The 12207-nt window shown below is 51.5% G+C and overlaps 1 protein-coding gene across 5 annotated transcripts in view; it reads right to left on the bottom strand.

The window, feature by feature from the left end:
• Positions 1–10939, bottom strand: part of rap1aa (RAP1A, member of RAS oncogene family a) — a 121730-nt gene extending 110791 nt beyond the window's left edge. Inside the window, exons 1-2 of one of the 5 annotated variants that reach the window (XM_086011038.1) lie at positions 4902–5037; positions 4143–4245 (exon numbers count right to left, since the gene is read on the bottom strand). The gene's annotated coding sequence lies outside the window, so the exon portion shown is untranslated. The other 4 variants (XM_086011036.1, XM_086011040.1, XM_086011039.1 and 1 more) reach the window with 4 other exon arrangements.
• Between the last annotated feature and the right edge of the window lie 1268 nt (positions 10940–12207).

Below are 12207 nucleotides of genomic sequence, written 5' to 3'. Positions count from 1 at the left end.
GCTCGGATGCAGAGCTCTTCCTCTTCCTCACTGCCCCAAAACTTTGCCATAATCCTAACTCAAGTGTTCTCTACTGAACCATTAAGATTGCAACCCAATCAGTCCCACATAAAAAAGTTAATTTACACACCATTCTGCTGATGCCATTTTGTTATAGAAACATAGAAGATAGGAGCAGGAGTAGGCCATTCGGCCCCTCAAGCCTGCTCCGCCATTCAATGAGATCATGGCTGATCATCCAAATTCAGTACCCTGTCCCTGCTGGAAAGAAAATTTGGTACCAAAAAAGGCATAAGGAACTGTTATTTTCCATTCATTTCAAGTCCTGCTCATGTAGGATAATGGGATTTCCCCACAAGAGAAAAAAAGTGGTATCTTATTCAAATTATAAGCAATGCAATCACACGGGGCAGGTATTCCAATACTCTGGCTCCATAACAACATTGTAGATCAGAGACCAGATACTTCCCCACAAAAGAGGGTAGGGCAGTGTTAGAGCTAACCCTAACCTTATTGCTCCTATTGACAACAGGTTCCAATGACACATTGGAAAGGCCAAGAAATGTATCTTGAACAACTTGCAATTATATAGCGCCTCACCACATCATTCAGAAAGGTCCCAAACGCTTTACATACAGTAACGCTGTAATGCAGACGTTTTGCACACAGCAAGTTTCAAACAGTAATGAGATGAATGACCAGTTAATCTACTTTTGGTGGTGTTGCTTGAGATAAGAATGTTGGTTAGAGAGAACACGTCATCTTCAGATAGCATCATAGGATCTTGAAACTATGGAAAAACATACAGATCCTCAGATGAACATCACATCTGAAGGACATCACTCCCTCGGTAAGGCACACAAATGTAATTCTGGATTATATGCTCAAATCCTGCCTTGAACCCATAACCTTCTCAGTTAGAGGCTCGGTGAGTAGCACCAACACCAGGTTGATTCATTTAATATGGGTGAGGGAGAGAAATCGGAGGTGGGAAAGTTGTTACCACAATAATATGTGAAGCATTGTTTTTGCCAAATTTATAGGTGTAAAACGTGTAAATTTCACTCTTTGGAAAGAGATCAAAGATTGTTTTCATAGTTTGAAGGTCACCATTACAGATATGCAAGGGCCTTACATATGGTTAAAGTAAATATTTTGTACAGGAAAGGCACTATTTTGAAAGGGGTGTGGAGCAATTTTGCACACGTAGCTCAACTGAAGACAGTGTTGATCTAATGCTTTCAGCTGTACTGACAACGAACTTAACATTCCACGTGGTTTTGCTCAAAATCCAATGAATACAGAAGACTCCATATTCCAAAAGTAATCACACATCACTGCTGGTAGTACTGCAGTTATCTTCTTATTTAAAGAAGTAAGCCCTCAAACAGCTCAGGTTATTTTGAGTACAAACTAATAAGTTGACCCTTGAAACACAAAAAGAGCTGAAGTTTGAATTAAAATGGGATGGTTACAGTCCAAATTAAGTCCACAGTACTAGTGAACAGAAATGTCGTCACACATGGTGCCTGTCCTGTGCACAGATAGTGTGGTCTCACATTTATGTCCCGAATGTTCTTTTGGAGCATATTCCTCAAAACAAGGGTCAAAATTCCAGCTTCCATGTCAAACATATGCAACTCGTCTCAAAATATGCACCTTCCTTGAGGGAGGTGTTAAAATATTTTGAGATTGGATATCTTCTCAATAAAGGGACACGCTGGATATTGTTTCCACTAGAAGACTCGGGCGGAAGGGGACGGGGCAGGAAATGGTAAGAAAAACGTACAACAGCAACTGAATAATCCTCATGAAAAGTTATTTCAATAGACCAGTGGTCACTATCAAATTAAGGCACAAAAAGGACCCTGCCTCCAATGTTTTCCTCCCCTCGTACCTTACATGTTAAGATGGTGACTTAATTAAGCAGATGGCAGTCTTCTGAAATCTCACCCAATCCCACTGCCAAGTAGTCATTCATGGGCAAGTTTTCATTTCCATAGGCAGAACCTCCAGGCTACGTAACTTTGGCAGGAAGAGTAGGGAGGACAGAATTCACACCCCATCTCGACCCTCTCTCCCAACTTTAAATCGCAAATATTTTCAGCAAAAAAAGTGGGGGAGGGAGGAAAACAAACGTCACCGAGCAGCAATTCTGGCCTATTTCCACTCCCTTTTTTACCCACGATCTTGGCTCTATCCTCCTGCTAGTCCAGCTGAGGATAGCTAACTCAACACAGACCACGCATTAAACCTGGGGGCTTCAGATTATTTTTTAAACATGTCCAAAGGATGTGGAATGTCCTGACAGACGTCAGGAACAGTGACAGGAAATGGAATTCTGCCAAATGTAGCATTGAACAAATATTTCACATGTAGGAACAAATTATACAAAAATGCAACACTGCTACCAATAAAATATCTGCTACAAAAGCAGTCACTTCTGCAAGCCCAGCAAATTTCCCCCCCACTGCAAATCCTGGGAATTTGGGAAGATGAAATTGCGGCACGGTGGCATAGTGGTTAGCACTGTTGCCTCACAGCGCCAGAGACCCGGGTTCGAATCCGGCCTCGGGCGACTGTTCTGTGTGGAGTTTGCACATTCTCCCCGTGTTTGCGTGGGTTTTCTCCGGGTGCTCCGGTTTCCTCCCACAGTCCAAAGATGTGCGGGTTAGGTTGATTGGCTATGATAAATTGACCCTTAGTGTTAGGGGGATTAAATACGTGGGGTTACAGGGATAGGGTGGGACATGTGTTGGTATAGGGGTTACGGGGGTCGGGTGGGATATGTGTCGGTGCAGGCTCGATGGGCCGAAATGGCCTCTATCTGCACTGTGGGGTTTCTGTGATTCTGTGATTCTGTGATCGGGGCCCCATGGTTCCAGGTACCTATACTCCACATATATTTCCAGTGAACTATCTGGGTCTTTGTGTTCTCTACAAAAGTAGTCAAAAAAGTTTCTAAGAACCATCGACATTAGTCACTAGAAAATCATTTAAAAATGACTACCACGACAGGTACTAGGACTTGTGCTTTTACTGTGCAAAATGCCCCAAGCATTACACTGAAAAGTAGGGACAATACAAAAGATAAGTTTGGAACAAACATTTTTTAAAAGACAGATAAAGTAACAACAGACAGTTTAGAAGGGAGTTGAATAGACCGACAGCTGATGGCTCTGCTATCAATAGTGGGGTGGTGGCTAGGGGGTTGAATACATAGGAGGCCAGGGTCAGAAGACGAAGGTCATGGGTTGCGACAGGATTGAAGGAGGTTGCAGAGGTAGACTCAAGCAAAGCTGTGGAGGGATTTGTAAACAAGGGCAAGAGATTTTGAATGCAAGGACTTGGGTGAGGACAGAGGTAATGGGAAAGTGGGGCCTGGTGTAAGATAGGATGACGCAGGCAGCTTTGGACAAAGTGTAGATTGTGTAATGTGGAGCTCAGGAGGAGAACACAGCAGAAAAAGCCTGAAGGTAACAGGGGTGTGACTAAGGGTTTCATTGACAATGGCAAGGGATGGAGGAAGACAAGCCAGGGCGGAACCTGGCAACACTACAAAGGAAAGAATCAGGAAAAAATGCCTAGGTTTGTACCCCACCCTGTACCCCACAATTACTGCGTCCAAGTCGAGTTAAAATTGTTGCACAATTTTTAAATGCTCTAATTCTACAATAAAGACCTTATGCTAAAACAGGAAGTGCGCAAGACACCGAGATCACAAACAGCAGTACGCTTCTTCCCAGTTTAAGACTTAAAAGGTTTCATTCCCACATATACATGCAGTTAAGACAAACGCAGGAAGCTTGTACTCTTTGCAGTTAAGACAAAACACGCTGCGTTAAGCATCTCTGTCAGGTTAGGATTGTGTCCAACAACCTGTCAGTTTCGTAATGCCAGTAACTACCAACACCAGCATATTCTGTGCTCAATTTGGCAATACAATTACAGTAAAACAGGGCATGAACTTTACATTACAATTCAATCAATCAATCAATCGGCTCTGAAGCTCAACTTGCGCAACTCCTCTTCTGGTAGAGAAAGAAGTCGACTAAAACCCAATGTCATTCACTCCGCTTAAAACTGCTGTGATGAAACATTGTCCAGTCATACACAATCCCGCAGGGCTGTCGAAGGCTTACCTAGTTTTTGAAGCTTCTTTCAAACCATGCAGACGTTTCTGTGTTGTTCTTCCGGTGTGGCAACGGCACTCTTCAATGTCAAAAAGCAACCGTTTCTTTTCAACTGCAGTGACATCATATTTACTCAATACTTGAACCAGAAGTCATCTCTCCTTATAGTGTACCGCTACTTGTAGAAGACAGAAGCATTGACAAGGCCAACTCAGTCTTGTACAACACATTAAAAGTTTAAAGCAAGTCGACGCCAAACCATGTTTGATCTCATCGGGTTGGATAAGTTTGCATTAAGCACTGACTAATCTAAATCACAAACAAGTTATTTTAATCAAATGGAGGCTTTCAATCTTAAAAGTAGATGCTGACTATACAGACATTTTAAACTCTCCAACAAACATCCTAAGCCAACGCTCTGCTCAGTCCAAACAGGGATGCTCAGTTCACATTACTGTACAAGCTCAAAGAGGCGGAATTGGTTTAATTTTATTTGAACTCGTAACACTGAAGGAAACATCACTAGTTACACAATGCTATTGCATGGTGGAATGTACAGCTACTGGCATGGTACAAAATTTAATGAAAGAAAAATCACACTATGCCAACAAACTTTCATGGCATTAAATGCTCCAACCACTGCTCCTTCGCCCAAGTGTGATACAACTCAAAATGCTCTCCGAACACAGCTCAAGGACAAAATCTATAGTTGCAGTGCCAGGTATTGTCCAAGTTCAGGTAGATGTGGTATAAAAATTACACACTCACCATTATGCTTACTGAAATCCTACAAGAACACTGCCCATCACAACTGCACAACAGAAACACTTCCAAGTGAAGTAACCAGCCACGTTTCAAAGTTCAAAACGCCACAGCTTTCACCTCAGGGTGGGAGCAATGACTTACAAAGCACTAAACAGAAGCCCGTATCACAAGGGGATCCTTAAATAAACATCACAGAATAAGGAAGGAGAGTCAGGAGCCAATCAGCACACACAACGATTACAGGTAGGAGTGAATTGCTTGCAATGCACCGCACCACACCTTTTAAATAAGGATCGTCACCTGCACCAGTCTGGAGTAGTGCTGGGCTATTTACAATAATGTGGATCGTCACCTGCACCAGTCTGGAGTAGTGCTGGGCTATTTACAATAATGTGGATCGTCACCTGCACCAGTCTGGAGTAGTGCTGGGCTATTTACAATAATGTGGTGGGGAATATCAGTCAGAAAAATCAGTTATAAAAAGAAACATGCATCAAATGCAAAGGTTTTCAGAGATCAAATAAAGGGCTGGAAATACACAGGTCAAGCAGTGTTTGCAGATCCTGACTTCGCTCCCATGTGTAGCAGTATTTTGCATTTATTGTAGTTTCCAGTCTATTTCAGATTTCCACCCTTCCCAATTTTTGTTTTCTATTTATCATCAGGAAAAATAAATCAAAAAACCTCCCTTCACATTCACTGACCAGTTAAATAGTTTTATTATGTACACTTCAAACTCATCAATTTACTCAGGGTCCCTTCATAACTACAGAAAGTTAGTGTAGAGCCACACAACGTATCTGCATTCATCTTGGGTAGCCCTTCATATTCTCAAAAACGACGAGGTCGATCAGATATAGCAAGTCAGATTAAGTAACTAAAACAAACCAATTCGGTGCTTCAGATGATTTGCAAAAACAGGATCTCGAAAAGCACTATAAAACTGCAGCAATAAAATGTCTGCTACTTGAAATCAGAGGCTGATGTATTTCACATTAAACATCAATTGAAAAGCAAGAGTCCAGAATTGGATCACGGGAGTGGTACATTTATATACTAAAAATTGAGATGAATTAGTTCTGATGGATGGGGCCACCCAAAACATTAGTGCATCTTCCTCTCTAAATGACCTGGCTATGTATTTCCACCATTTGCTGCCTGTCACCAAGTTTTCTTAGTATATCGGTCCCATCCAAAAAACATACTGTGGCACCGCACGCAAAATCACTCACATGCATGTGCGGGTTGGATTCCCAGAGACTGCAAGAATTGTTTACACCTCTCCGCACCAGAATCATAGATCCAGGAGGGAAAAAATAAACTGGATCTACAAATATGGGAGCCAGATTTGGTGTAAATACTGGGAGCCTTTTTTCATTTAACCCACCCAACACCTGCCAGCATAAAAACAACTTGAATTCAACACCAAGCACCACGGAGAGACCTGTGCCCACTGTTACTCCACCCAGACGCTGCAGAGTTCTCTGGCAGTGAACCGTTTTCAGTTCAAGTGGGCAGAGTAAGAAAGTTTCACAGGCTCGTTACGTCTGGCTGCTGATTTTTCTAGCCTGCACATTTATTTTTTCCCCTTCAAATCAAAAGGACATACAGGAGATTGCAAGCTGGCATCTTTTTTGAAATTGCTCCTGCCTGGGCACAGCCACCTCCATGGTCCACACTCCAGACTGGTGCCACACCAGGATACACTGGGATTTGCTGTACAGGAGCCACCCCCAGCCCACCCGCATCACTCCACACCCGCCCCCCCCCACTCAGCTCACCCCCAGGCCAACCCCATCAATGCCCTCGTCCCCACCCATCAATGCCCTCACCCCCACCCTCAGGCCAACCCCATCAATGCCCTCACCCCCACCCTCAGGCCAACCCCATCAATGCCCTCACCCCCACCCTCAGGCCAACCCCATCAATGCTCTCACCCCCACCCTCAGGCCAACCCCATCAATGCCCTCACCCCCACCCTCAGGCCAACCCCATCAATGCTCTCACCCCCACCCTCAGGCCAACCCCATCAATGCCCTCGTCTCCACCCTCAGACCAACCCCATCAATACTCCCACCCCCCGGGCCGGGTGGGGGTGCTCCGAACTCTAGAGCCTGGCCCCCCACGAGAGTGAGAACTGAGCTCCCCGGGTCCGGGTCTCCCCGGTAGGAGCCACGACTCCCCCAACCCACCGCCCCCCGGGGTGCCGGACCCGGCTCAGGAGGTCCCGGCCGCCCAACACAACCCGGCCCGGCCTTCCGGGTGAGGAGCGGCCGGGACCGAGTGTGAGCAAGGCGGTGGCTCCACCAGCGAGCGGCGGCCTCCTCCCCGCCCCGGACCCAGCCCGCCGGCCGCCCTGTGCCAGTGCCGGGCCCCGGTACCTCAGTCTCTCTCTCGGGCCCCGGTACCTCAGTCTCTCTCTCGGGCCCCGGTACCTCAGTCTCTCTCTCGGGCCCCGGTACCTCAGTCTCTCTCTCTCTCGGGCCCCGGTACCTCAGTCTCTCTCTCTCGGGCCCCGGTACCTCAGTCTCTCTCTCTCGGGCCCCGGTACCTCAGTCTCTCTCTCTCTCGGGCCCCGGTACCTCAGTCTCTCTCTCTCGGGCCCCGGTACCTCAGTCTCTCTCTCGGGCCCCGGTACCTCAGTCTCTCTCTCTCTCTCGGGCCCCGGTACCTCAGTCTCTCTCTCTCGGGCCCCGGTACCTCAGTCTCTCTCTCTCGGGCCCCGGTACCTCAGTCTCTCTCTCTCGGGCCCCGGTACCTCAGTCTCTCTCTCTCTCTCGGGCCCCGGTACCTCAGTCTCTCTCTCTCTCTCGGGCCCCGGTACCTCAGTCTCTCTCGGGCCCCGGTACCTCAGTCTCTCTCTCTCTCTCGGGCCCCGGTACCTCAGTCTCTCTCTCTCTCTCGGGCCCCGGTACCTCAGTCTCTCTCGGGCCCCGGTACCTCAGTCTCTCTCTCTCTCTCGGGCCCCGGTACCTCAGTCTCTCTCTCTCTCTCGGGCCCCGGTACCTCAGTCTCTCTCTCTCTCTCGGGCCCCGGTACCTCAGTCTCTCTCTCTCTCTCGGGCCCCGGTACCTCAGTCTCTCTCTCTCTCTCGGGCCCCGGTACCTCAGTCTCTCTCTCTCTCTCGGGCCCCGGTACCTCAGTCTCTCTCGGGCCCCGGTACCTCAGTCTCTCTCTCTCTCTCGGGCCCCGGGTACCTCAGTCTCTCTCTCTCTCGGGCCCCGGTACCTCAGTCTCTCTCTCTCTCGGGCCCCGGTACCTCAGTCTCTCTCTCTCTCGGGCCCCGGTACCTCAGTCTCTCTCTCTCTCTCGGGCCCCGGTACCTCAGTCTCTCTCTCTCTCCGGGCCCCGGTACCTCAGTCTCTCTCTCTCTCCGGGCCCCGGTACCTCAGTCTCTCTCTCTCTCCGGGCCCCGGTACCTCAGTCTCTCTCTCTCTCCGGGCCCCGGTACCTCAGTCTCTCTCTCTCTCCGGGCCCCGGTACCTCAGTCTCTCTCTCTCTCCGGGCCCCGGTACCTCAGTCTCTCTCTCTCTCCGGGCCCCGGTACCTCAGTCTCTCTCTCTCTCCGGGCCCCGGTACCTCAGTCTCTCTCTCTCTCCGGGCCCCGGTACCTCAGTCTCTCTCTCTCTCCGGGCCCCGGTACCTCAGTCTCTCTCTCTCTCCGGGCCCCGGTACCTCAGTCTCTCTCTCTCTCCGGGCCCCGGTACCTCAGTCTCTCTCTCTCTCCGGGCCCCGGTACCTCAGTCTCTCTCTCTCTCCGGGCCCCGGTACCTCAGTCTCTCTCTCTCTCCGGGCCCCGGTACCTCAGTCTCTCTCTCTCTCCGGGCCCCGGTACCTCAGTCTCTCTCTCTCTCCGGGCCCCGGTACCTCAGTCTCTCTCTCTCTCCGGGCCCCGGTACCTCAGTCTCTCTCTCTCTCCGGGCCCCGGTACCTCAGTCTCTCTCTCTCTCCGGGCCCCGGTACCTCAGTCTCTCTCTCTCTCCGGGCCCCGGTACCTCAGTCTCTCTCTCTCTCCGGGCCCCGGTACCTCAGTCTCTCTCTCTCTCCGGGCCCCGGTACCTCAGTCTCTCTCTCTCTCCGGGCCCCGGTACCTCAGTCTCTCTCTCTCTCCGGGCCCCGGTACCTCAGTCTCTCTCTCTCTCCGGGCCCCGGTACCTCAGTCTCTCTCTCTCTCCGGGCCCCGGTACCTCAGTCTCTCTCTCTCTCCGGGCCCCGGTACCTCAGTCTCTCTCTCTCTCCGGGCCCCGGTACCTCAGTCTCTCTCTCTCTCCGGGCCCCGGTACCTCAGTCTCTCTCTCTCTCCGGGCCCCGGTACCTCAGTCTCTCTCTCTCTCCGGGCCCCGGTACCTCAGTCTCTCTCTCTCTCCGGGCCCCGGTACCTCAGTCTCTCTCTCTCTCCGGGCCCCGGTACCTCAGTCTCTCTCTCTCTCCGGGCCCCGGTACCTCAGTCTCTCTCTCTCTCCGGGCCCCGGTACCTCAGTCTCTCTCTCTCTCCGGGCCCCGGTACCTCAGTCTCTCTCTCTCTCCGGGCCCCGGTACCTCAGTCTCTCTCTCTCTCCGGGCCCCGGTACCTCAGTCTCTCTCTCTCTCCGGGCCCCGGTACCTCAGTCTCTCTCTCTCTCCGGGCCCCGGTACCTCAGTCTCTCTCTCTCTCCGGGCCCCGGTACCTCAGTCTCTCTCTCTCTCCGGGCCCCGGTACCTCAGTCTCTCTCTCTCTCCGGGCCCCGGTACCTCAGTCTCTCTCTCTCTCCGGGCCCCGGTACCTCAGTCTCTCTCTCTCTCCGGGCCCCGGTACCTCAGTCTCTCTCTCTCTCCGGGCCCCGGTACCTCAGTCTCTCTCTCTCTCCGGGCCCCGGTACCTCAGTCTCTCTCTCTCTCCGGGCCCCGGTACCTCAGTCTCTCTCTCTCTCCGGGCCCCGGTACCTCAGTCTCTCTCTCTCTCCGGGCCCCGGTACCTCAGTCTCTCTCTCTCTCCGGGCCCCGGTACCTCAGTCTCTCTCTCTCTCCGGGCCCCGGTACCTCAGTCTCTCTCTCTCTCCGGGCCCCGGTACCTCAGTCTCTCTCTCTCTCCGGGCCCCGGTACCTCAGTCTCTCTCTCTCTCCGGGCCCCGGTACCTCAGTCTCTCTCTCTCTCCGGGCCCCGGTACCTCAGTCTCTCTCTCTCTCCGGGCCCCGGTACCTCAGTCTCTCTCTCTCTCCGGGCCCCGGTACCTCAGTCTCTCTCTCTCTCCGGGCCCCGGTACCTCAGTCTCTCTCTCTCTCCGGGCCCCGGTACCTCAGTCTCTCTCTCTCTCCGGGCCCCGGTACCTCAGTCTCTCTCTCTCTCCGGGCCCCGGTACCTCAGTCTCTCTCTCTCTCCGGGCCCCGGTACCTCAGTCTCTCTCTCTCTCCGGGCCCCGGTACCTCAGTCTCTCTCTCTCTCCGGGCCCCGGTACCTCAGTCTCTCTCTCTCTCCGGGCCCCGGTACCTCAGTCTCTCTCTCTCTCCGGGCCCCGGTACCTCAGTCTCTCTCTCTCTCCGGGCCCCGGTACCTCAGTCTCTCTCTCTCTCCGGGCCCCGGTACCTCAGTCTCTCTCTCTCTCCGGGCCCCGGTACCTCAGTCTCTCTCTCTCTCCGGGCCCCGGTACCTCAGTCTCTCTCTCTCTCCGGGCCCCGGTACCTCAGTCTCTCTCTCTCTCTCTCTCTCTCTCTCGGGCCCCGGTACCTCAGTCTCTCTCTCTCTCTCTCTCTCTCTCGGGCCCCGGTACCTCAGTCTCTCTCTCTCTCGCTCCGGGCCCCGGTACCTCAGTCTCTCTCTCTCTCTCTCTCTCTCTCTCTCTCGGGCCCCGGTATCTCTCTCTCTCTCTCTCTCTCTCTCCTCTCTCTCTCTCCTCTCTCTCTCTCTCTCTGGCCCCGGTACCTCAGTCTCTCTCCCCGGGCCCCGGTACCTCAGTCAGTCTCGGGCCTGCCGCCTCTCTCTGTGCCGGGCCGCTCGAGCTCTCTTTCTCCCGACCTCACCGCAGCCTCGCTCTGGCGCGCCTTAAAAGGGAAACGGCTCTTAAAGCGGCAGCGGCCCCACCGGCAGACACCCAACTCACACTCACCCAACTAGCACCGCCCAACTCACACTCACCCCAACACACACACACCTGACACACCCCAACTCACACTCACCCAACACACACACACCTGACACACCCCAACTCACACTCACCCAACTCACACTCACCCCAACTCACAATCACCCCAACTCACCAAATAACACTCACCCAACTCACACTCACCCAACACACACTCGCCAAACTCACACTCACCAAACTAACCCAACTCACACTCACCCAACACACCCACTCACACTCACCCAACACACCAAATAACACTCACCCAACTCACACTCACCAAACTCACACTCACCCAAACTCACACTCACCCAACTCAAACTCACCGAACACACCCACCCAACTCACACTCACCCAACACACCCAACTCACACTCACCCAATACACCCAACTCACACTCATCCAACACACCCAACTCACACTCATCCAACACAACCAACTCACACCCACCCAACTCACCCACTCACAAACACACACTCACCCAACACACCCAACTCACACTCACCCAACACACCCACTCACACTCACCTAACACACCCAAAGTCACACTCATCCAACACACCCAACTCACACTCACCCAACACACCCAAACTCACACTCACCCAACTCACTCACCCAATACATCCAACAAACCCAAACTAATTCACACACTCACCAATCACACTCATTCACACACCAATCACACCCAAACTCACACACACTCACCCAAACTCACACTCACACACACTCACCAAAACTCACACTCACCAAAACTCACACTCACACACACAAACTCACACTCACACCAAACTCACACACTCACCCAAACTCACACACATTCACCCAAACTCACACACACTCACTCAAACTCATACTCACGCCAAACTCAAACTCACCCAAACTCACACTAACACACCCACACTCACCAAATTCACACTCACAAACCAAACCCAAACTTACACTCTCTCTCACACCCAAACTCACACTCACATTAACTCACACACACACACTCACCCAAACTCACAAACACACACTCACCCCCACACCCAAACTTCACACCCACACTCACCAAACTCACACTCAAATGCACACACACACACACCCTAACTCACACACACAAACAAACAAGCTCACACCCAGTACTGAGTGAGTGCTGCACTGTCGGAGATGCCGTCTTGGTGGACATAAAAGATCCCATGGCCACTATTTGGACAAAGAGCAGGGGAGATCTC

The sequence above is a fragment of the Somniosus microcephalus genome, chromosome 18, assembly GCF_052327205.1.
Source record: "Somniosus microcephalus isolate GS21.2 chromosome 18, FLI_Smic_1.0, whole genome shotgun sequence".
NCBI classification, from domain to species: Eukaryota; Metazoa; Chordata; class Chondrichthyes; order Squaliformes; family Somniosidae; genus Somniosus; species Somniosus microcephalus.
The sequence above is the reverse complement of the archived record's forward strand: the minus strand, read 5'-3'. Positions and strand labels throughout refer to the sequence as shown.